Raw genomic sequence first — 21,146 nt, forward strand, 5'->3', positions numbered from 1 at the left:
ACAATTCCAATTTCCATCAATTGATGGATGGATAAATAAATAAAATATTCATACAATGGAATATTATCCCACAATAAAATAAATGAGAGACTAGTACATGCTACAATATGGATGGACCTTGAAAACATTATACTAATAAAAGAAGGCAATCAAAAAAAGACCATATGTTGTATAATTCCATTTATATGAAATGTCCAAAAGAGGCAAATCCACAGAGACAGAAAGTAGATTAGTGGTTGCACAGGGTGAGGACATAGCAGGAACTGGGGAGTGACTGCTAATGGGTAAGTTTTCCCTTTTGGGATAATAAAAAAAGGTTCTAAAATTGACTGTGATATTGATTGCATAACTCTGTAGAAAGACGAAAAACCATTGAATTGCATGCTTTAAACTTAGTGAATTGTATTATATGTGGATTATCTCTTAATAAAACTGTGATTTTTAAAAAACCTAAAGGGAAAAGAGGTAAGAAAAAGAATTATTTGCTAGGGGGCCTTCAGATAGCACTTTCATTAAGTCTGTTATCAAGCAAGCTAGGATATAGGAAGATACATAAACTAGATCCATGTAAACCAATTCCAAGTTCCATAAAAACTAAAAACAAAACAAACAACCTTCCTTAAAAAAGCAATCAAAATAAAAATTTTAGTTTTTATTAAATGCCTACTCTCCCACTTGGTAAGGAGGTCTTCTATTTTTCTGTTTGCCATTGTATCTCCAGTATCTAGCACAGTGCTGAGCATAAGGCAGGTGTTCAATCAATACCTGTTGAGTAAATGACCAAAAAATATGTGTAATGGTACCAGTACTTTACTAATATTGTTCCATTTTATCTTCACATAATTCTCTTATGTATATAAGATCATTCCTGATGCAATTACACAGGTGGGGAATGGGCACAGGGTACCCCAGGTCAGGCAATGAGAGGGTACCAAGTCTTTAGAATGTTAAGAAATAAAAATAAAACCAACAGAAGGTAGATCTGATTTTTACCACCATTTAATAACTCCAAACAACTTAGAGGTAAAATATTCTTCCCCACCAGGTCAGAGGGCATCTGCTATTCCCTTCCCTGATATTACACTAAATTTGAAAACCAGATTCAGAGAGATTATGTGACTTGCCCCAAACTCACAAGCATGGAGCCAACACTTAAAAACCAGGTCTGTTTGATTCTGAAAGGCTGTGTTCCTGTCACATACATGGCTACTTCTTGTAGACATCATTATGAACTCCTTATCATGTTTGGCAAGTCTTATTCTTGGAAATAAATATTCGGCAAGTCTTATTCTTGGAAACAAAAAAGTTGGAAAGCTGTACTATCCAACATAGTAGCTACAAGTGGCTATTACATTTTTTAAAAATATTTTTTTTTAGTTGCAGATGGACATGATACCTTTATTTTATTTATTTATTTTTATATGGTGCTGAGGATTGAACCTAATGCCTCACACATGCTAGGCAAGTGTTTTACCACTGAGCTATGGCCCCAACCTACTATTTAAATTTAGGTTAGTCCCATTAAATACAATAAAAAGTCCAGCCCCTAAATTGTCCCAGCCACATTTCAAGAGTTCAACAGCTACAAGTGTTATGATAACCACATTGGACAGCACAGATATTGGGCAGTGCTGTTACCGTGGGGAGTTCTGATGGACAACACTACTTTCAATGTTACTCAAAAAGCAGGAAATGCTCAACAGATACTATTCAATCCAGATGTTCCATGTCCACATGATTTCACGGGAGTCAGGAAGGAGAACCACCCTAGGAAGTTGAATCATGGCCAGTGTGGGGTGATAGGAAAGGTGAAGGAGGACATTTTTCACATTACATGCATTTCCCTAGAGATCCTGAATGTGCCTACTGGGGGGACAGAATGGTCTCTGTGAGAGCACTGCCAGAGGAAGTCTGTGTTGCTAGTGGAGAGATACAAATCCCTCGGGTGTATTGAGACAGGGGAGAAAAAACAGGTCACTGAGAACCACAGAAGTGAGATCCCAATAGTAGGCGAGGCAGTAGCTGTACACATAAGGAGATGTGAGTGTTGTTGAGTGTGCCTATGAACCTGGGCTTTATGGCCTCTATGCATGTGTGCTAAACACAGACAAAACACAATAAAGTAGTTTTTAAAAAGATACCGTAAGTACATCTTACTTCTAGGAAATTCTAAATCCATACTTAGCTTTTTATACATAGAAAGGCAAAGGTAATCAAATGTCTTTGAGAAAGGAGGTATCAGTCTCCCTCTGAATCCCCACTCAAAGCCAATTTAGTGTCCGTTTGATCACCCTGTTCTCCTTACTCAACAATCACAGTCGTTCATAATTAAATGTTCCCATTTTATATTTTGTTACTGGCAGTCAAAACCTTAGGCTCTAGGGAAAATATCTTATTCAAAGGAAAGCCAGCCCCATTGACACCTTGATTCTGACCCAGTGAGACTTGTGTCAGGCTTCTGGCCCACAGAAATGTAAAATAATACATTTGTATTGTTTAAGCACCAAATTCAAGATCATTTGACAGAACAGCATCAAAAATCTAAATACAGGCTCTAACATACCTTCTGTACTACTTCTAACCATTGGAATTTCACACCTATCCCTCTCTGTAATTGAAATTAGTTAATTCGATCATTTATTTCATTAACATTTACTAAGAGCCTACTGTTGTAGGCAATGGGATGGGCAGTAAAGAATCAGTCATGGTGTTTACACTGAAGAGATAAAAGGAACACAGGTGACAGAAAACACACACATACACACACACTCACAAACATATTAATTATGGCAAAGAAAAAATACCAAATGGGGAAGATGGATCAAGATTAATAGCCCCCAGGAATTTGTAAACAGAGTGATCAGGCAAAGTCTCACTGAGAAGATGATATGTGAGTATAGCTCTGCAGGAGGTGAATGAGTAGGAGATAAGAGGCCTGGAGAGAGGGGACAGAGTGCAGTGCTAAGGCAGGAACAAGCTTGAATGTTCCAAGAACAGCATGGAGGCCAATGTGGCCGGAGCTGGTGGGTTGCAGTCACAGGCATTCCTATCTTCCCCACTTCAGTGTAAGCTCTCTAAGCTAAATATAGGCCTTATTCTTCTTTGCTTCTGCCAAATACCTAGCAAAGTGCTTCGTGTGTAACAAATGCCTAGCTAAATGTCTATAGAATCAATATGGAAGAAGAAAACATATATTTGGTAATTACTTGGAGGTCTCTCATATGTATCTCAATTATTCACAACATTGTTGGAGTGTATTGATCCCTATAACTTACATATAAGGCACAAGATAGTCCTGAAGCTTAAGAAAAAACTGGTCCAGTTGTCCTTCTATGCCTAACTGCCAGAGGCAGAATTCAAAGCAGCCAGGTTGGCTGGCTCTAAGCCCATGGCCTCTCCACAAGATTATTTTTATGCAATTTCATTTGTTTTTCTCTGGGGCTTACTTAGAAGGTGAAACCTGTATCTTTTGAGTTAATAAATTCAAAATATGGGGCTGTGGTTGTGGCTCAGTGATGGAGAGCTTGCCTAGCATGTGTGAGGCCCTGGGTTCCATTCTTAGCACCACATAAAATAAAATAAAGCTATTGTGTCCATCTACAACTAAAATAATAACAATTAAAAAAATAAATTCAAAATATCTTTAACTATGGTCCCTAAGATCTTCCTGGCACTAGCACTTCAAAAAGGACGGTAAGATCCCCTAACATGTCATCTCCTGGCAAATCTCATATTTGTCCACCAAGCAGGGTGAACCCATGGCTCAGAACAATTTCATACGGGAATTATATTCACAACTAAATCTGCTACCAGTGAACATAATCTGATTAGCTGTTCTTTGGGGTTGACCCTAAGCCTTTATTTACTTAACAGAAGAGCAAGCAGGCTTTGAAATTGCTTTCAAACACTCAGAAACAAACTGTAGCTAGACAAAACTACTCTCACTGCCAACCATCAGCTCCCTGGAGTGCTCCTCTATGGTAAATGTCCTTGCAAACTCAGGTCCAACCTCCCCACCCCAGGGGCTCCTCACATCTCTGCCTGTGTTGGGGTCTGTCTCACCTCTCCCCACACCAAGCTGGAGGAGGACATTCAGCTACATATGTATATGAGCAGGACATGTACACATAAATAGAACAATTACTCAGGGAAACATAATTTAAATCTACTTTTCAATTTGCAAATAAAAGAGTTAATTAATATGTTCTTTTTCATAGTCTCTGAGTTATAAAATTAGTAGATGTATGTCCTTGTTTCCATTATTTCTTATCTAAAGACATCAAAGACACTTGCTATCCTTCAGGTCAAAGTTATTTTAGGAAAAAAATCCTCTTTGAATTTCAGCTTTACTAATAAATATAAAAGATTCTTGAACAGGTCAGTCCTGTGGTTTGTCTTTAGAAAGTGGAAAACATTCATTTTATACTTACTTTTTTAAAAAATTTTTTTATTCTACTGTGTTATATATGACAGCAGAATGCATTACAATTCATATTATACATATAGAACACAATTGTTCATATCTCTGGTTGTATACAAAGTATATTCACATCATTTGTGTCTTCATCCATATACTTAGGGTAATGATGTCCATCTCATTCCACCATCATTTTTACACCCCTTGCTCATTCCCTTCTTCTCCCTCCTCTTTGTCCTGTCTAGAGTTCCCATGCTCCCCCTTCCCAACCCCACTATGAATCAGCCTCTTTATATCAATAGAGAAAACATTTGGCATTTGGTTTTTCAGGATTGGCTAATTTCACTTAGCATTATATTCTCCAACTCCATCCATTTACCTGCAAATGCTGTGATTTTATTCTCTTTTATTGCTGAGTAATATTCAATTGTGTATATATACCACATTTCTTTATCCATTCATCTACTGAAGGGCATCTAGATTGGTTCCACAGTTCAGCTATTGTGAATTAAGGTGCAATAAACATTGATGTGGCTGCGTCCCTGTAGTATGCTGTTTTTAAGTCCTTTGGGTATAAACTGAGAAGTAGGATAGCTGGGTCAAATGGTGGTTCCATTCCAAGTTTTTCAAGGAATTTCCATACTGCTTTCCAGATTGGCTGCACCAATTTGCAGTCCCACTAGCAATGTATGAGTGTGCCTTTGTCCCCACATCTTCGCCAAAACTTATTGTTGTTTGTATTCTTAGTAGCTGCCATTCTGATTGGAGTGAGATGAAAATATTAGTTTTGATTTACATTTCTCTAATAGCTAGAGATGTTGAACATTTTATCATATATTTGTTGACTGATTGTATATTACCGTCTGAGAAGTGTCAGTTCAGTTCCTCGGCCCATTTATTGATTGGGTTATTTGTTTTTTTGGTGTTTAGCTTTTTGAGTTCTTTATATACCCTAGAGATTAGTACTCTATCTGATGTGAAAGTGGTAAAAATTTGCTCCCAATCTGTAGGCTCTCTATTCACCTCACTGATCGTTTCTTTTGCTGAGAAGAAGCTTTTTAGTTTGAATCCATCCCATTTATTAATTCTTGATTTTAATTCTTGCGCTATAGGAGTCTTATTAAGGAAGTAGGGGCCTAATCTGATATGATGGAGATTTGAGCCTACTTTTTCTTCTATTCGATGCAGGGTCTCTGGTTTAATTCCTAGGTCCGTGATCCACTTTGAGTTAAGTTAAGAGAGTTGTTGCTTATGAATTTCCAGTTATCCCAGCACCATTTATTGAAGAGGCTATCTTTTCTCCAATGTATATTTTTGGCACTTTTGTCTAATATAAGATAACTTAATTATATGTCCTCTATTCTGTATCACAGGTGTACCAGTCTATTTTGGTGCCAATACCATGCTGTGTTGTTACTACTGCTCTGTAGTATAGTTTAAGGTCTGGTATAGTGATGCCACCTGTTTCACTCTTCTTGCTAAGGATTGCTTTATCTATTCTGGGTCTCTTATTTTTCCAGATGAATTTCATGACTACTTTTTCTATTTCTATGAGAAATGTCATTGGGATTTTGATTGGAATTGCATAAAATCTGTATAATTCTTTTGGTAGTATGGTCATTTTGACAATATTAATTCTGCTTGTCCAAGAACAAGGGAGATCTTTCCATCTTCTAAGGTCTTCTTTAATTTCTTTCTTTAGCATTCTTCAGTTTTTGTTGTAGAGGTCTTTCACCTCTTATGTTAGGTTGATTCCCAAGTATTTTTTGATGCTATTATAAATGGGTTAGTTTTCCTCGTTCCCTTTACACAGAATTTGTCACTGATATACAGAAATGCCTTTGACTTATGGATGTTGATTTTGTATCCTGCTACTTTGCTGAATTCATTTACTAGTTCTCGAAGTTTTCCGGAAGAATTTTTTGGGTCTTCTAGGTATAAAATCATATTGTCAGCAAATTTAAAACATAAAATGTACTACTGTGGGATGTAGCTCAGTGGGTTCTATCTCCAGTATCACAAAAAGAAAAAAACAAAACAAACTATTATTGTTTTTTTATAAATAATAAAAATAATTCAGAATACAGGCTGTGGTGCATGCCTGTAATCCAGGAGGCTGAGGCAGGAGGATTGTGAGATCAAAGCCAGCTTCAGCAATTTAGCAAGAGTCTAAGCAATATAGCAAGACCCTCTCTCTAAATAAAATATAAAATGGGCTGTGGGGATGTGGCTCAGTGTTTGAACGCCCCTGGATTCAATATTTAATGCCAAAAAAAAAAAAAAAAAAGAATATAAATTGAAGGATTCCTAAGAAAGTTCACTCTCCTGAGAAGGATCAAGAGAAATCAGAGTGTACTAGTTCTGGCCCCAGCAGCACCTTTGCCTGTACCTGCTAAATGTCCCCAGGAAAGCCTTTCTCTTCCTGGCCCTCAGGTTCCTCATCTCCAAAATGAGATTGATATTCCTTATGCTTGATCATTCTAGAGACTTAAGCAGTATAGAACCTATTTAGCTTCACCTCTAGTGACCACACTCTTGTATGGCTCCAGAAAAGTCTGTAAACAACAAGGCTTAATTTTAAACAGTAGCAACATGATAAGTTTGCTTAGGCCAAGCTGAGCCAGCTGTTCTCAGGTAAGGCTAATCTCCTTATTTTTTCCCTTTTCTCTCTGAGCACTCAAACTCCTTTCACACCCATTCCCAATCCATTCATCCCACTCCTTAACCCTCACAGCTCCACCCTGCACTCCACCCATGCCTGTCTGTCTCACTCTTGACTTACCTGCTTTTCCAGCTGGAACCCTTTCCCTGTGGATTCTGTCAGGAATGGCACTGCCATTTCCACCTCTTCCTTGGGTCACCACTCACTCCCTTACTGCTTTGGCTTTCTTCCCATTTGTCCTTTTAGGACTCAACCCCCAATTCAGGGGCCATCAGGAAAGCTCTAACACATAAAAGTCTCTCTGGGTTACTCTGGCCCTTCTGAGCCACAGTAGCCATTCAGCAACCTCTTCCAGCACAGAGATGTCATTAATTATCTACCTGATTGTCTCCCCAACTAGCCCCAGAACTCTCAGAAGGACCTCAAGCTAATCATACTTGTACACCCAGTGCCAGGCAAGTTTCTCAGTAAACATTTGACAGTAGGGAGAATGAGCAAGGAGAGATAAGTGATCTTCCACAATCCATGAGTAACAGTGTTATAAGATCAAAACCCTTAATTCCACAACAACAATGAGAATTCCAACCAGGAATGTGTTCTTTTCACATCACACTTCTACTTCAACTTGTTTCTAATATTACAACACCATGATTATGTTGGAAAACAATCCTGTTGTAGCTGTACGGTATTTGCCAAATGCCCAGACTCTGGTCATGATTTAGAACTTAAATGTGACCCCTTCTCCCAGCACAAGAAATCCCACACTAGCTTAGGATCCAAGCTCTCTGACAACAGCACCAAGGGCTTTTTGAGGAGTGAGCTAAGTTAACTCCCATGGCTTCTATTTCAGATATTATCCTAAGTCTCACATGGCTCTCTTGGTCAAGAGGTCCCTGGCTACATGTATCCTGAATGGATCAGTGAAGCCATCTACATTTCCTCATACATAACTGCTAAATCAATACTCTGCAGGGTAATTTCTTTTAACTGTAAAAATAGGTACCAGATGATATGAGATAATCTTACCACCACATAAAAGGGTGTCAGTCAACACAATTACATTCAATTGGCCAAATGCTTCCTTTGGGTTTCAGAGTAGGGAGTATACCTGCAGGTGCCAGTAGTTACTGTGAATTCGCCAAGTTTGTTCAATAGGTAAGGCTGGAATGCAGCAAGCCTGCCTGAGCACACTGCTGGGAAAGTGACCACTGGCTTCATCAGGTTGCATCGGATGCACTCATCCAGATCCACCTTGCATCTGGAACACTCAAACAGATGTGTTCATTTGGCTCACAAGCATTTGATGTTGCAACTCTTGCACTGGGCTAATTTCAGATGGTTCTCATTAAAAAGAAAAGAAAAAGAAGAAAGGCAATCTGCTTTCCAGTACTTCCTGTTACCCAATCCTCATGCAAACTCTAATTAGATTGGACTGGAGAGAGATGAGTATAGGATGTGAAATAAAATTAATGAACATTTATAAACTTTTCCAGTAATTCAATAATTCTTGCATCTTAAAAGGAGGAAAGGGATTATGTATTTTTTTTCAAGTAGAATGAGGTTAAAATACAGTGTCTGCACTCAGGAGAAAGATTAGGAAGAGCTGAAGTTCAAAATCATGAAGGAAACAAAGTTTAACTTGTAGTGTCTCTGCAGTCCTCTGGTTCATGGATAATATACTAGGACTAATAGATTAATATACAACATCATTCAGAACCTTTATGATTAACAGGAAACATCTCTCTGGAACCAATTTCCATTTCCTTTGGCAAAAACAACTGAAAGCAGTTCAGATTTAACTTGAGGGGAAAATGGGTCTTTCATAAAGTGGAAAAATAGTGGCTAAAAAGAGAGCATTCACTATTGTATCAACCACAAACCAGTCAATGGGTATAATAGGCATTACAGGCAGGAGAAGAAGGAAAAAGAAGAAATATTCTCAACTTGCAGCTTGATTAAATTTTCATATGTTCTAATTAGCAATTAATGAGCAAATGCATGCAATGATTAGGAGAACCAGTGAACGCACTGGGTTTAAAGTCATAAGATGTGAATTAGAATCTCTGCTCCATAACCGTGTGACCCTGGCAAGTCAGTCAACTTCCCTGACATCACTTCAGTGGAAATAATCCTCTGAGTAGATGCTCCTTCTAATCCTTTCCTTTGTACCTTTCTAGAAACACTAATGTCATGAATGGCACAATGGTCTGAATTTTGAATCCCTACCGTAGAGGGCAAGAGGCCAACAGAGGCTGACTAGAGTCATCTTTGCTTGGTGAGAAGGCGAAAAGCAGGCTTATTCTAGAGCAGGAGGGAGACAATTGCAAAGTAGTCAAGAACCAACGATGCCATGCCCCACAGTTCTGCATGTTCCATTCTCTTTGCCTGGAAGGCTCTTCCTCAACTAACCCATCCAATAAACTCACCCACCAAGAACCAGAACAAAGACATCTACAGGCACACTTTCCACTGGGCTCCATGCTTGCTTTACTATCTTGTTGCAATGAGAATAACTGTGATGCAGATGAAAAGACATCATCCAAGTGCTTGTTATCAGTCTGCAGATTATATAAAATTTGCACAGGTTACTTTTTCACCTATTTCATGAAATTGTGAGATCTCCAGGCCTGTAATAGATGCCCACAAGAAGGAGGTAGCAGAACTCTGAACTCTGGGTTCAATCAACTATTCACTCCCTTAAGAGCCCTAGTTCTAGGCTCCCCCTCCATTCCCTTTCCTGTCTGGCTCCAGAACAGAGTCCTCTACAGCCTTCTTCTTTTCCTCCAGGTGGCCCAGTCCTATCGCTGCCTTGGATCTCACTGAGGAACACTTGGGCAACTGGGGACACTAAGCCCCACCCAAAGAGATGTTGAGAAGAAGTACCCACAAAACAACTGGAGCCATTAGCAGTACAGTTGTTTAATCACCATTTGACTTTAAGTTCCCGCTGCAGCTGTCAGCCTTGCCAAAGGCCCATTTGGCTTTGTCTCTCAGGTAGAAACAGGGTTCTATTGCAGATGCAAATTTCTACAAGGACATGTATGCAACCCAACTGCAGGTTCAAGGCTAAAATTTCAGCTACACAGACTTGCCATGACCTGAGAAAGGGACAAGAATCTTACAAGTGTGAAATCAGAACTTCTAGAACCACCAAAGACCTTTTCCAGCTACAACCTCAATACCTTCCCTTTCTCTGTGCTGGTATTCCCATCACGCTGAATAAAACTGCTTCTCAGAGAAATAAGCTCATTTGCTCACATAAAATCAAGTCAATTAGAATTAAAAAACAGTTAGCATCTATACAAGTAGGAAGTTTCAGAGCCTACCCGTGTCAGTGGTGCTGGCTGCAGCATTTTGAAGGAAACTGGCATGGCTGGCTGATACACAAAAGCAGCTGAACACTACATGAAGACATTTAGGAAGGAGACATCTCCTTGCGCCCTCCCCCATCCCAGGAAGATGTGTTCCTGAGAACATATAATGGGGATTATAGGAAGCAGAAGGCTACTGGTGCAGCTTGCAAAAGCACATACAAGCGAATTCTTTTCACATTTGTGGAGAGACTATCAAATGGATGGTTTGTGCAGCTGTAAACTCATACAACCCCTGGCAGAGTCCTGCCAATCTCATTATGTAAACATCACAAGGTGGGAGGTTTGAAACGCTGGGAAAAATGCAAAGATTTTAAAGGAAAATCATTCTAATGGCAAAAGCCATTAAGATAAAGTATACCCCCAAATTTCAGGGTAGGATTTGTTTTAATAGAAACCAAAACCACAGGTCTCATCTCCTCTAGTCTGCCACACCTCCATCTTTTATTTTCTTTTCTGGAAGCAGTTGCTTTTACTCTCCTCTGCAAACAGAAGAAAATGCTTTAATCAGCAGAAGAGATTCAAGTTAGGTTTAAAAGGCAATGTCCAGATAGCAAAGGTTAGGACAACTTAGATACGGTTGCTTCAGAAGCTTTTAAAAATAGGACAAACAACAGTGTGGTTGGGGTTCCATGCTCCAAGTGTATGGAGTATGTGGCAGGCGACACCATGAAAGTGGAGTTGAGCCACCTGAACCCCAATCCCAGCTCTGCTGCTGGCCAGTTTGAGACCCAGAGGCTAATGGTGCCTCCTTGCTCAGCTTCCCCAGGTGAGAACTTGATTAAGGTTACCATGGAGATAGAAACTAATCATGACACTCCATTAGTCACCTATGTAGAAGGTGTCTGCTGTGCATGAGGAGAAACCTGAAATTCTGATAGGAGAGACATTAGGATTTGTGGCTGTACAAACAAATTGTAAACCCCTTCATTCCTTTATCTATTTTCCCTTCATTCTGTTTTCAGTTTTCTCATATATATACTACACAAACTGAAGCACAGATTATGCAGGACTGAACAAAAACCATACCCAACACAGTACTGCACTCAGCCAACCCAAGACTTTGACAATGATTGCTTAATTCATAGATTCCCTCTAACCTTTGTATGTATAATGATTACCATGGGCAACATTCCAAACTCAGGCGAGCACATAGTATTTGCTTATCTGCTAAAGCAAGCACATCAGATTATTTAATCTGTGGTTCTACACCAAGTTAGAATGGTTCAGTCAGAGTCCACACCAACAATTTCAGATAACAAGTCCTGGGATATGAGTCTAGACATACTTTTAAGGAAGGAAAACAAAGGGGTAACCAAAGGAAATTATTTAATTTGACATCAGAACCTGACCCTTACCATCAGTTAATGTAGTTTCCAATAGCTTTCCCCAGTTTTTCAGAGTTGGATCACACAAATTCCCCAGATCTTACTACTGCTTACTAAGGCAGAATATCCAAAATTTAATAAGGACCTTATCAGACATCATGTGTCAAATGAGTATGGCACAAATTGAGGGAAGGAATTAATACTGCATCCTTACTTTTCAAAAAAGAACCTATAATGCTATTTTGTCTCTCAGCAAAAAAAAAAGGCCAGGGTTCCCCCAATTATGATAAAACAATTCTGTAGCCTATGAATTAATCCACATAGAGACCCCTTTCTGGAGCCTGGGGCATGGGTCATTCCAGTGGGCAATGGCTCCTGGGCTAAAGATCTGGCAGAGGGACTGCTCCTTTCCCAGGTTTGGGAGGAGTGAGCAGGTGATCAGATTGCATGGTATAGCTCTTTTCACCCTGCCTTATACCCATGAGAGATCCTGTACAAAATCAACAAGACTCAGATGCTCTATCTGGCAATTGTGCATCCCATGGAAGCAAAGTACTGGCTGACTGCAGGCTGAGCCTTCCCCCTGGCGCCCCACCAACAGAAAGCACATGTCTGCGTTTTATATTCCAGTAAACTGGAGCCTGGCTCTCAGCCAGGGGACCTCTTTGTAATGTCAAAGATAAAAGCACTGGCCATGTTTGGCACCCTGCCCCCACCTCCATTCTCTTGTAACCATCTCATAAACCAAGCATGCATTACTGTTAACAGAGTCTTCCAGACAGAGGTCTGATGGAGCTTCATAAACATTACCAGATGATGAGCAGAGGTATCCCCACTTCACAGGAAGAGAAAGAGGTTCAGGGAGGGCAAGTGATTTCACACAGAACCCAGCATACTGGAAATCATGGGGAGAATTAAAAGTATATGCTTAAATATAACCTCAGAATATTCCTACTCCTAAGAAACTGTTCACCATGCCAGAATCCCAGACACCTTTCATTAGAACCCACCATGCTAGAAACATCAAGCCTCAAATCTGCTCCAAACAGTACAGGTATAGTTATAATCAGAGTACTGATATCTAATAAGGTCCTTATTAAATTTTGGATGTCCACAATGGCATTTAGGACATACAAGATGACATGATTCTCTCTTCTCTTCCCCCAGTGTTCTCTGTGTGCCCCCTGGAAGGTTATGATGCCAACCACAGAGGATTTATGAAATAATTATCTCTTGATCCGTTTTTGTTTTCTTTTAGGGTTATATTCTTTATGGATCAAAATTACATAGCTTTAGCAACTGCCTTTAACATTTCTGTTTATTATCTAACTTTCTAGATTACTTTGGAAATAAGATCTTAATGTTAGTAAATGTTCATAAACTAGAACATGTAGAGGTTTCTTTTCTTGAAGTAAACAAATATAAAAATCTGTCTTTGTGCAAGAATAGGGGGTAGACAGGGCCTCAGTCAGAAGGCTTACTATGAGAAGAACTCAGATTCTTATCACAAATGGGAGCTGGATTGTTCTGGATCTGCTTATTTTTATATATCAGAGGTTTTAATTCACTCCGGGAGGCTGCAGTGGGCTTACTTCCTCTCCCACCCTGCCAATAATGCACTAACACTTGGACACCCACATTCACACTCACCCCCACACACATCCCAAGAATGTGCTGTAGGAGTTGCTGAGGGCTCCGGCTTTCCTTCAGTCTGCAGACCTATTGTTTCTCTAGCTCCTTTCTCTTCTTTGTTTCCAGGGTCTAGTGAAGTGGCTGTACATTCAGAGTCACCTGGGGGGCTTTTAAGATCCCAGCCAGGCAAATGAGATCAGAATTTGGGGGCCAGGCAGAGGTCTGTATCTTTTTTGTAAGCTCCTCAAGTGATTCCAATGTGCAGTCAGGGCCAAGGACCTCCAGCCTGGTCTTCGCTGACTCACTTTCTGTGACCATGCTGGTACTTTTCATAGCAACACCAGTAAGGTTTGCTGCAAGTGCTTGTGGTTTCGGCTTTTCCTTTTTCCTATGTACTCAATTTATAGTAACACCTCTCATGTTCTCTTCTTTTGCACAAATTACTTATTTACAATAGACATAAAAAAGTGATCAAGTACATAGTACTGTGCATAATACTAGGCCCTTCAGATGGTCTTTAGTTTGATATGTAACAACATTTCCCCAAATGTACACGAGAGCCAAGCATTGGAACTGCAAAGATTTAGATGAGAAGTAACCTCTGCCTTGAGATGCTTACTGTGTAATGCTTAAAACAGCCACATACGTGTCCTATTTCTAAATATGGCATATGGTGACAGAGACCAGCCTGGGGGCAATGAGGGCACAGAGGCAAGGCCCTTTGCCCAAGTGGGATTTGAAGGCTCTAGAAGGACTAGTCCAGAGCAGAAAAGCAGGAAGGGCAGTGAGTGCAGAAGGAGGGAAGAGCGCAGGGAACAGAGGGTGGGGGGCAAACCTAGCAGGAGTGGTGTGGGAGGGTGGGCGAGTCCTGTCTGCTGCCCCACTGTCTGAAGTCACTCGATGCCCAGAGGCTGCTTTTTCAGAGTTAGAAGCTTCCCCTTACTTCTGGAGGCTTAATTCAGAATAAGTTCACAGGCCTGAAAACATAAGGCTGGGTTAACAGTTTATGGGGAGAAAAGAGAAGATAAAGGTTTAGACATGATGATGAAGAGGTGGACAGGGGCCAGATAAAAGGGTGAATTTGATCCTGTGTGGATAACACAGAGATATAGGAGGATTTTAAGTCCAAACACTGTTTTTCTTCAAATATCTATGTAGAAAATACACTGACAGGTGGAAAAACTGAGGGCAAAAAGAATGTGGTTTGGATATGAAGTGTCCCCCAAACCTCTTGTGTTAATGCAGGAATGTTCGAGGTGAAATGATTAGACTGTAAGAGCTGTAACCTACTTTGAATGGACTGACTAGGTAGTAATTGCAGGTATATGGGTGTGGATGGAGAAGGTGGGTCACTGGGGATGTGTCCTAGAAAGGTGCATCTTCCCTGGGGCCCCCTCCCCATCTGTTTCCTGGCTGTTGTGAATTGAGCAGCATTTTTTCTGCCATGTCCTTCCACCATGGTGTCCTCTCTCATCTTGGGCCTACAGCAATGGAGTCAGCCATCTAAGGACTGAGACCTCTGAAACTGTGAGTCCCAAATAAACTTGCCCCCCTTCAAGTTATTCTTGTCAGGTATTTTCATCTGATTGAAGTAACCAGTTAAGTAGACATTGCAACAATGTAGAAAGAGTTAATGTGAATCTGAACAAGGCAATAGCCTTACAAAAAAAAGACCAAGAGGAAGGGTTCAACTAAAGAGAGCCAAGAAGATGATGCCTTGGGAGTAAGTTGTCTGTGGAGAGTAAAGGAAGAGGACACTGGAACAGCTGCCAACCATTTGGCTCCAGTGACTGAGTGCATGGTGAAGCCTCTAGGTGACATTGGGATTTTAGAATGGAGGTGTTTAGGAAAGGCAGTTCACTTTTAGACATACCAAATAGGAGATGTCTGCAGAGAATCCAGGAGGAACTGCTCTGCTTAGGAAGACAGATATATGAAACTAGACCCAGAAGACAAGCAAAGATGAGACATATAAATTTGGAGGTCAATGTCATAAAGGCAGAATCTGAAAATATGGGGGGCAGAGGAGATGAGCCAATCCAAGAGAAAGAATCCCAACATTAAAAGGTCAAAGGGGGAGGACTAGAGGAGGTTATAAAAACTAAGGCAAGAGTATTCCTTAAAGGAAGAAGAGAGGGATTGATGGATGAAATGCATCAGGAGTGTCAGGGTGGAAAAGACTCAAAGGAGGCTTAACTGGACTTGGAATCAGAGGGTCGCTGATGACACCAGGAGACACAGTTTCCGTGGATGAAGATGGTGGAAGTGCTTCAGTGAGTGTTAAGAGAGAAGAAAGACATGGCGTCATTATGGCTATAGATGACTCTTACGAGGGGTTTCATAAAGTGAAGTTCAGGAAACAGTGGCTAGAGATAAAAGCCGAGCTGAGAAAAGAGATCATTACTTTTTACAATAGGAAAGTTATGAGCCTGTTTCTGCATTAGGAAAGGAGTCAGAGGACAGAGAGAGGCAGGCCATACAGAAGGAGTAGCTGGAGGAGGCAGGCCAAGGAGGAGGCAGGGGGTGGAGTCAAGAGCACAGGTGCTGATAGAAGTGTGTGGCAGGGACTTGGCTTTGGCAAGGAGGCCCCCACTTCCTCTGCAACAAGAGGAAGAGAGAAGATAATGGGAGCGTACACAGCTGCGCCTGGAAGCGGTTACAGTGGGGAGTTACATTCTGTCTCATGGACTTTATTACTGATCTACTGACATAAAGAGAGGACAGGGATGGAGCAGTAGTGAGGGTCTGGGAGTGCTATAGAGAATGGGGAAGGGGCCACCTGAGGACACATAGGACAACTTGGCAAGGCAGAGCCCAGCAGAAGGAAGACCTGATGCAACCGCAGTGTCCATCTGCAGGATCCTGGGATTTTCACCAGCATCACTCTGCATCACAGGTGCCCGACCAGCAGGAACATGCTGCTGATGTCATCCATGGTTGGGGCAACGTAAGGCAGGGGGCGGCAGAAAAGTGGGGCAGGGGTGTGTGTTTGAGGTTTGTGTGTTTGGTGGAAAGCAAACACATGGCTAGACAGAAAAGGGGAGATCAGTGTAGTAAGATTTTCAAAAGAGCAAAGGACCCTCCTTTTCTTCAAGTACACATAGTCTATGAAACTGTATTAGTCAGCTCTTTGTAGTGCCAAAACCCTGAGAGGAACAACAGAAGGGAGCGAGGACTTATTTTGGCTCACAATTTCAAAGGTTTTAGTCCATGGTCATCAAGATTGCAGCTTCTCTTCCACAAAACAAAAAGGGCATGGCCGTCATTGAACTACTGGAAAATTATGAGTTTGGAAAATCCTAGATAGTCACTCAGGTTTGTATTTGCTTTACTCATTGCTAGTTTGTATGAGGGCACAAGTTCACCTTCTAGAACAAAAATCTGTGAACAAGGATGATAAGATAGTTGCAAGTGTTTCTCAGCAGGAACAAGACCAGAGTGCCTAGGTCAGGAGGCTGGTATGAGGACCAAACCAGCTCATGTGTGCAAAGGGATTTACACAGCAACTGATTCGCAGTAACCACTGCCCACATCTGAGCTGTACTATCACAGAGGAGACAATAGCAGACAGCAAAAGGACATGGTCACTGGGAAAAGTGTGAGGTAGACTATGAGGAATGACTGAGGCACATTGGCTCTCTACAGCAAGGAAGAAAGCACATAGGAGACCACTCCTGCTTGGAGCAAGTGGAAAGGCATCAACAGATAACAGAAAACTGCCTGCCTTCTTAGTTTATTTTCCTTTATCCTAAGAGAAATAAGGTATTTATATAAAAAATTGGTTCTAGTCCATCTTTAATTCCAGATGGACTATAACCCAGGGTAGCAAAAGAACTTTGTAGATATGGTCATGAAATTATTACCATTCCTTTCTGAAGAACCAAGAGGAAGTGGCAGCAGAAGACCAGAGTGGTGGCAAATATGGTTTAAACACACACACATAATAAGGTGTGTGTGGGGAGGGGGATAGAATTTCATTGGATTAGACAAAAGGGAATAAAGGGAAGGGCTGGGGTTGGGAATAGGACAGACAGTAGAATGAATCAGACATAATTTTCCTACATTCATATATGAATACATGACCAATGTAACTCCACAACCACAAGAATTGGATCCTAATTAGAAGATATTATACTCCATGCATGTACATGTCAAAATACACTCTACTCTCATGTATACCTAAAAACAACAAATTTTAATATTTATTTTTTAGTTTTCGGCGGACACAACATCTCCATTTGTATGCGGTGCTAAGGATCGAACCCGGGCCGCACGCATGTCAGGCGAGTGCACCACCGCTTGAGCCACATCCCCAGCCCCCCAAAAAAGAACAAATTTTAAAAATAACCAAAAATAAAAAGAACAAATTTAAAAAGTGAAAAAAAAAAAAGAAAAAAGACAACACAAATAAAAGTTTGCATAATGGAAGCCTCTAAGCAGGCTACTGCTTAGAGAGACTGCTTAGAGAGACTGACTACTGCTTATTGAGACTGAAAGTGTATTCACTAGGGATGGCACAAGAGCATGAAGAACAAATCCTGTCAATCTGAACTCTAATTTTTTTTCATGGAGATTGTCCAGGTATCTCAGATGAATAGTCCTGATATCATGTTGTTTGATTTCAACAAGGATTTGATAGTCTTTCATGATATTTTGTGCTAAGATAATAAGAATGCAGGTATGGGGCTGGGGATGTGGCTCAAGCGGTAGCACGCTCACCTGGCATGCGAGGGGTGGTGGGTTCGATCCTCAGCATCACATAAAAGTAAAATAAAGATGTTGTGTCCACCGAAAACTAAAAAAAATAATAAAAATATTTAAATATTTAAAAATTCTCTCTCTCTCTCTAAAAAAAAAAAGAATGCAGGTATGTATTCCTGGTTGGCTGAACAATCAACCATATTTCAGGATTAACTGATGTGTCAACCTTGCACCAGTCTTCAATAAGAATCATTTTCCTTATTCTACAGATGAGGTTAAATTTTGCAGAACTGGGTAGCTGCAGGTCAAATAATTATAGTACAACATTTATTGAGGTTTATTGTGATAATCACTTTGAATGCTTTAATTCATTTAAGCATCTCAACAACGTGTAAGTTAAAAAAGCCACTTCAGTTCCTAATTTATAGATGACAAGCCTTTAGTTGAGTAAGATGAAGTAACTTCCTCAAGTTCAAGTAGTTAGAAAGTTTTGGAGATGGGTTTGAGTTCCCAACTGCATAATGTGAAGCCTGAGTGCTTTTTTCTATGTCATGCTGCCTCAAATAGTTCAAGTACATGAAGACTGGTAGGTGGAATAAGGGCTTATTTATGCTTTCTTTATTATTCCATGGAACAGAATCATGACCCTGTAATATGTTATAAGAGGCAGCTTTCAGTTCATGAGATTAATTAAGTGTGCAATCACAGTTGCCCAAGAGAAGAATGATCTTATCAAAGACAGTGTGCCAACATCTCCATTAAAAATGTCTACATGGAGTCTGACACTCACCTAGCAGAGATACTTTAGAGGAGATGCCTGCCCTGCATGGGAGGAGCATCTCTATCAAGATGATAGCTGGAAAAATACATCCTGTCTTGGTGTGGGAAAGTGGGCTGAGTCATGGTCAATGCATATAAACTATCATGAAATTGGTCTATGAATAAAAGTCACTGTGAAGCATCAAGTTAAACAGATACTTGGAATATCCTATCAAGCTTAACTCTATGCTAGTCGAATGATAGTATTTATTCACTTATTCACTCAGGCAACACGAGTTTATTAAGCATTCTGTTGGGTATTGAGGACACACCAGAGAATAAGAAGGATAAGGAAGATAAGGTCATTCTTACTTGGTGGGCAGCAAATACCAATAATATGTAATGTTTGTGCTACAATAAAGATGTAGCAGAAAAGAACAAGGTAAGAGGCATCTGATTTTCACAGTATGGTCAAGACTGTCTCCCTGGGAAGGTGAGGTGAGGTTGAAGTGAAGAGAAGAAACCATAAAGAGGCCAGCACAAGCTACAGGAAGACTGCTTCAGGCAGAGGGAAGCCAAGTGCAAAGATCTTGGGGCCACAAAGGGACCTGGCCTCTAGGAAAGGTGGAACTTCACTTGGAGGGATGCTGAAGAGGCCCTTTCGAAGTCTCTGGCTTCTGTGCAAAACAAAATTCCTGGAGCTCACAGTGGAAACCTGGAGATCACTCAGGACATTCTTAAAGTAGTCTAGACAAGAGAAAATGGTGCTGGAGAAATACTCACAAAATTATAGTTGTTATTGGAAGGAGAGAGAGGAAAGAAAGAAGCGACGGCAGTCTGCTGTCAATGATGAGGTCTCACTTAGTTCACTTCTGGTTGTCTGCTTGGGAAACACTCATCTCATCTGTTAACCCCAAACTCTGCTGCCTCCAAACAGCTGCTGCTACACATTCTCCAGGTTTTCAATAAAATCCCTCTATGCCTTAAATATTCTCAACTCTTTTAGTTATTCTTTCTTTCACTGGAATAAAGAGCCCATCTCTGACTTGAAGTTATTACAATAAGCCAAAGATGAATTGATAACTTGGGGTAATGGATCAAAATCTATTTCCAATCATTGGTGGTGTTGGGAAAATGCTGAGAGAACAAAGTTTGAGAAACTTGTAGTGAAGTCTCTGAGTCAACAATTTAATGACTAAAAAATAAATAAATGTGCAAGAGTACCCTTGGGTCCTGTTTTTTATTCAGTTACACATCTGTTCTGCAATAGAATGAGGGAGTTAATTACTTTTCTATGACATGTATGTATTTTGTGAGACACCATATTGCACAAGTTAATAATGATCTACCTTCTGTTGACATAAAATGTTTAAATTAATAAAAATCTAAATGATACATCTCGTAGCAAAGCATACTTAATTGAAAGGCTGGATGGCAGGAGTAGTAATTTTCCTGGGTAAAAATTATTGAGATGAGCTTATAGTAGCATGAAAGGCTCAATCAATATAGAGACTTATATGGGCAAACTGTTTTCAAGAGAACACACTTTATAGAGAGGTGGGCTGTGCTTCTCCACTCACTACCATAGCAGCGCTGTGATTATCAGAGAAACTGAGACTGATAACCAGTAATTGCCCATAATTGACAATATTAGTGATTTTTCTATTTAAACCTGTCTATTCAATCTTGAAGGGCTAAAAAGAAATGTGAAAAAAGTATAAACAATACCTTGAAGCTCTGCTATTAATATTAAAAATCCTTCTGTCTTTCATTGAATGTACCCTTGGTAACAAGATACCAAGCCTTCAGCATTGTGAAAATAGTTAATTTTTTTCTCAAACTATATAGTGGTTTTAGATTACTTTGGAAAAATTGAGATAACATCTAAAGTAGGCTCCCAGCACTAAGATGGAAGGGTATTCTCTAAATAAACTTGACAGGAGTACTTATTCAAACCCTGAAACCTCTCAAAGTCTGAAACCTCGGACAACCTATAACATTTGTGCTATTTTCTATATATTTGGGGTTAAAGAACAAATGGTCTGCCTCCTTTCTTTCACTTTTAATTTCTTTCACTTCTCATGCTTAAAAATAGAACAAAATACAAAATAAAACCAAAACCATATTCGAACTTGCTATAGTTTAGATCTTGAGTATCCCCAAAGACCCACCCATGTTGGTGACTGGCCTGTGGAGTTACTGGGCGGTGGTGGAACCTTTAGTAGATAGATGCAATAAAAGGAAGTTAGGTCATTGGGAGTGTGCCCTTCAAGGGA

General features: G+C 40.2%; 1 protein-coding gene across 2 annotated transcripts in view; it reads right to left on the reverse strand.

Annotated features, from left to right (window-relative positions):
• Smyd3 (SET and MYND domain containing 3) overlaps window positions 1-21,146 on the reverse strand; it is a 709,978-nt gene that overhangs the window by 122,829 nt on the left and 566,003 nt on the right. The gene's annotated exons all lie outside the window — the stretch shown is intronic.

Source organism: Marmota monax, unplaced genomic scaffold, assembly GCF_021218885.2.
Source record: "Marmota monax isolate L192 unplaced genomic scaffold, Marmota_monax_Labrador192_F-V1.1 WCK01_AAM20220418_F8-fsc00090, whole genome shotgun sequence".
Taxonomy (NCBI): domain Eukaryota; kingdom Metazoa; phylum Chordata; class Mammalia; order Rodentia; family Sciuridae; genus Marmota; species Marmota monax.